Here is a 5220-nt window from a genome sequence, read left to right as displayed (position 1 = left end):
TACTGAAAAAATAAATCAGTGAAGTAAAAATAGAGGAACAAAAATGTCATAAGCCATCAAACACTAAAATTGTAGATGCAAATCCAACTATATTAATAATATAATTAAATGTAAATGGATTAAATAGTCCAATCAAAAGTTAATGATTGTCATACTGGATTAAAAATTTATGATACAACTACACGCTCTCTACAAGAGACACATTTTAGCTTCTTTTCCGAGGAAACACCAAATGGCGGATGACGCCGGTGCTGCGGCAGGGCCAGGAGGCCCTAGGGGCCCCGGAATAGGAGGTCGCGGCGGCTTCAGTGGAGGATTTGGCAGCCGCATCCGGGGCCGGGGTCACGGCCGGGGCGAGGCCGAGGAGCTCGTGGAGGCAAGGCCGAGGACAAGGAGTGGATCCCTGTCACCAAACTGGGCCACCTGGTCAAGGACATGAAAATCAAGTCCCTAGAGGAAATCTACCTATTTTCCTTGCCCATCAAGGAATCTGAGATCATTGACTTTTTCTTGGGGGCATCACTCAAGGACGAAGTCTTGAAGATCATGCCTGTGCAAAAGCAGACACATGCTGGCCAGAGGACCCGGTTCAAGGCATTTGCCGCCATTGGGGACTACAATGGACATGTTGGTCTGGGTGTGAAGTGCTCAAAGGAAGTAGCCACTGCCATCCGTGGAGCCATCATCCTGGCCAAGCTCTCTATTGTGCCCATGCGGCGAGGCTACTGGAGAAACAAGACTGGCAAGCCCCACACAGTACCTTGCAAGGTAACTGGCTGCTGTGGCTCTGTACTGGTGCGCCTCATCCCTGCCCCCAGGGGTACGGGCATTGTCTTGCCCCCTGTGCCTAAGAAGTTGCTGATGATGGCTGGTATTGACGACTGCTACACTTCGGCCAGGGGCTGCACTACCACCCTGGGCAACTTCATCAAAGCCACCTTTGATGCCATCTCTAAGACCTACAGCTATCTCACCCCAGATCTCTGGAAAGAGACCATGTTCACCAAGTCTCCCTATCAGAAATTCATGACCATCTTGTAAAGACCCACACCAGAGTTTCTGTGCAGAGGACCCAGGCTCCAGCTGTGGCCACCACATAATTTTATACAAGAAAAATAAAGTGAATTAAGCCTGAACAACAAAAAAAAAGAGACACATTTTAGACTCAAAAATAAAAGTAGGTTAAACAAAATGAAAAATGATATAAAAATATGTGGACAAAATAAAAGAAGTGTTTCCATGCAGCTAATAGGATTAATTATTACATACTAGAGGCCCGGTGCACAAAAATTTGTGCACTCGGGGGGGAGGGGGGTCCCTCAGCCCGGCCTGTGCCCTCTCACAGTCTGGGACCCCTCGGGAGATAACGACCTGCTGGCTTAGGGCTGCTCCCGGGTGGCAGAGGGCAGGCCCAATCCCTAGGTGCAGCCCCTGGTCGGGCTCAGAGCAGGGCCGATTGGGGAGTTGGGGAGCCAACCCTGTCATGCACAGAGCAGGGCCAATCAGGGGGTTGGGGCACTGCCCCCTGTCACTCACAGAGCAGGGCCCATCAGGGGGTTGGGGCACCACCACTCTCACACTCAGGGCAGGGCTGATGGGGAGGTTATGGCTCTACCCCGTCACACACAGAGCAGGGCCCGTGGGGGGGGCACCCTGTCACACACAGAGCAGAGCCGATCAGGGGGTTGGGGAGCTCCCCCTATCAGGAATAGAGCAGGGCCGATCAAGGGGTTGGGGCGCTGCCACTCTCACACTCAGGGCAGGACCGATGGAGAGGTTATGGCTCTACCCTGTCACACACAGAGCAAGGCCGATCAGGGGGTTGGGGCGCCTTCCCCTGTCAAGAACAGAGAAGGGTGGATAGGGAGGTTGTGCCCCCGCCCCCTGTCGCACACAGAGCCGCAGGGCGATCAGGGGGTTTGGGTGCTGCCCCCTGTCACGCTGATCCCAGTGCCAGGAGGCATATTACCCTATTACTATATAGGGTAGAGGCCTGGTGCACGGGTGGGTGCCGGCTGGTTTGCCCTGAAGGGTGTCCTTCAGGGTGGGGGTCCCCACTGGGGTGTCTGGCCAGCCTGGGTGAGGGGCTGATGGCTGTTTGCAGCTGGTCACACACCCGTCAGGGTGGGGGTCCCTACTGGGGTGCCTGGCCAGTCTGGGTGAGGGGCTGAGGGCTGTTTTCAGGCTGGGGGTGACTGAAGCTCCCAAATGCTCCTTTTTTTCTTTTTTTTTTTTATTCTGGGCCAGCTTTAGCTTTGAGGCTTGGCTCCAGCTCTTAGGCCTCCCCTGCTGAAGGTAGGTTTCTGGCGACTAAAGCAGGTTTCTGGGGTTTTGTTTAGCTTCTATATTTGTTACATAGTTGCTTAGAGTTGCAGCTCAGAGGCCTGCAGCGGCAGGCGGGGAACGTTGCAGTCCTCCGTCACTGAAGCAAGCAAGCCTCATATTAGTTTCAAGCTGCCTGGCTGCAGGCCGCCATCTTGGCTGGCAGTTAATTTGCATATTGCCCTGATTAGCCAATGGGAAGGGTAGCGGTTGTACGCCAATTACCATGTTTCTCTTTTATTAGATAGGATAATTTTATACCACCCTTTTACCTGGGCAAGAGAGATCATACTTTCGATATCACAAACAAACCAAAATGAACAAATATGTGAGTACCTCTGTCACAACATGACCCATCCATCCATTTTAAAGTCAACACAGTTCAAGCCCCACACAAATGTGTCTCTACATTTCTTGCCTTATATCCCCAAACAAAGGGTGACAATACATGAAGACATTCAAGTTTGTGAGCTGTGCCACTGCCAACACCAGAGACAGACTTGGCTTCAGAGCATATGGAAATTTTAATCAGTGGAAGCACACAGACAAAACAAGTAAATAAGTAAAAACAGGTTAATTTTATCTCAGAAAGCATGAAGACAAGTTCTGGGTAACAAAGTACTATTTCCAAGTGATGCCAGCTATCTATGTTCTTTCTTCTCATCTGTGTTCCATGAGCCCAGCTTTTGGCTGAGCAGCGTTCCCCCTGTGAGAGTGCACTGACCACCAGAGGGCAGCTCGTGAGCGTCTTCCCTCTGGTGGTCAGTGTGCATCATAGCGCCGGGTCGTTCCACTGTTTGGTCAATTTGTATATTAGGGTTTTATTATATACTACAGGCCCAGTGCACGAAATTCGTGTGCCTGTACGGTCCCTAGACCTGGCCTGTGATCAGAGCCATCTTCCCCAGCTGCCCGCAGCCGGCTCCACCTTCTGCCACCACCCACCCCCGGTTCCCCATTTGCCATCGGGTGATCAGTGCCTGACAGCCAGGGAAAAGGGACTGAGAGAAGGTCAGTGTGCCACATAGTGACTGGTCCAGCGGTCATTCTGGTCGTTCTGCCATTAGGGTAAATTTGCATATTACCCTTTTATTATATAGGAGGATAATTCATAGTTGCAAGACGTCAACACTCTAGGGAGCTGCTACATGTACAATTCTAAATTCTTATCAACTGTTACTATTACTTTTTTTCAGAGCAATTGACTGATACAATTTTGGGTCTTTGCTACTGCTTTGTTATATATATACTAATATATCCTATATAATAAACACCTAACATGCTAAGTGTCTAGTCGACCAGTTGGCCATTCAATCAATCAAAGCATAATATGCTAATGATGTGCTAAGGTCGCTCAACTGCTTGCTATGACATGCACTGACCACCAGGGGGCAGACGCTCCAACTGGTAGGTAAGCTTGCTGCTAGGGTCTGGCTGATCAGGACTGAGCGAGATGGGTGGACATGCCCTGGCTAGCCAACCTCCCATGTCCCTCCCTGGCCCCGATCGTGCACCGGTGGGGTTCCTTGGCCTGGCCTGCACCCTCTCACAATCCAGGACCCCTAGGGGGATGTCGGAGAGCCGGTTTGGCCTGATGCCGCAGTACAGGCCAAGGGACCCCACTGGTGCATGAATTCGTGCACTGGGCCTCTAGTGTGTGTGTGTGTGTGTGTATATATATATATATATTTATATATATATATATATATATATATATATATATATATATATATATATATATATATATATAAAGGTAATATGCTAATTTGTTCATTACGGTGTCTGAGTCACACCAGGCAGGAGCTGGTGGGCAGGGATGGGGCCGGGGACTTCCGCCCCCAGCACAGGTGCGCACAGGCCTGCCCAGCGCTAACTACACAACTACACGCTGCCTCGGAGGCGCAGGCCACTCCCGACTGTTGGGCTGGGACAGGGGTGGCCAGCCAAGCCTGAGTCCAGCTTTGGCAGGGCCAATGGGAGCCTGAGGCCACCCCAGCCCCCGCAGGTCCTGGGCCGGACAGTGGTTCGGTGGCAGGCGGCATCTCCGTGCATGGCACCCAGGGGCGGCTGCGATGGGCACAGGGCCTGGCCACAGGCTGCTGCACTGCTGCTGCTGTTTGGCGGGAGCCCGGTGGCCTGGAGCCGGAGTGGGCATGCACAGACTGCTGTGGGCCCCACCCCACCCTGCCCCGGCCCCACACCAGCCTCAGCCTCTGCAGCCGGCTGCGAACCCCACCCCACGCTTCAGGCAGGGGGAGGAGGCTTATGACCAGGGCAGGGCAGGCGAGTTGCTCCCACCCCTGGTGGTGGAAAGGGGAGGAGGGTGCTGGGTGCAGGGGTCCTCCCGGCACAGGGAAGGGGCCTGGCCTGGGCCCGGAGCCTAGGAAGTCTGGCTGAGCAGGCACTGGTTCATACCAACTGTTACTCTGACATCTTCCTTCAGCTCTCCAAGCTAGCCCCCCTGCCCCATGTGCCCGGGGGAATGGGCTCCGGGCGACCTCCTCAAGCACAGACTGTGGGCCCGGAGACTCCAGGAAGAATGCCTGGCTGGGGGCCAGTGCAGAACTACCAGGGCAGAGCTGCTTCGGTGTCTTGGTGAACTTTGCAACCGACCCAAGTAGGAAACCGAGAGGGGAGAGGCCTGGAGCTGTGGATTCCCAGCATTTTAGTCACTTGAAAACAGCCCCGCTTGGAATTTGAGGCGACTGTACGTTCAACTGAGAAGTGAGGGGGCTGAACTCCACTGTCGCTGAGCTCTGGTCAGTCTAAGGCCCAAGAGTCCACCATGAGAAGGAAAAAATGGAGGGAGGGGCCAGGAGAAAGGGAGGACAATCAAAGGAAATGTGTCTAGACTTTCCCCAGCCCTCTCCCTCTTTCCGCTGCCTACAAAAGCCCCAG

General features: G+C 53.2%; 1 pseudogene; it reads left to right on the top strand.

The window, feature by feature from the left end:
• Positions 1-228: 228 nt before the first annotated feature.
• Positions 229-1134, top strand: LOC118663458 (annotated as a pseudogene).
• The last annotated feature ends 4086 nt before the right edge of the window (positions 1135-5220 follow it).

The sequence above is a fragment of the Myotis myotis genome, unplaced genomic scaffold (assembly GCF_014108235.1).
Source record: "Myotis myotis isolate mMyoMyo1 unplaced genomic scaffold, mMyoMyo1.p scaffold_m19_p_9, whole genome shotgun sequence".
Classification (NCBI taxonomy): domain Eukaryota; kingdom Metazoa; phylum Chordata; class Mammalia; order Chiroptera; family Vespertilionidae; genus Myotis; species Myotis myotis.
The sequence above is the reverse complement of the archived record's forward strand: the minus strand, read 5'-3'. Positions and strand labels throughout refer to the sequence as shown.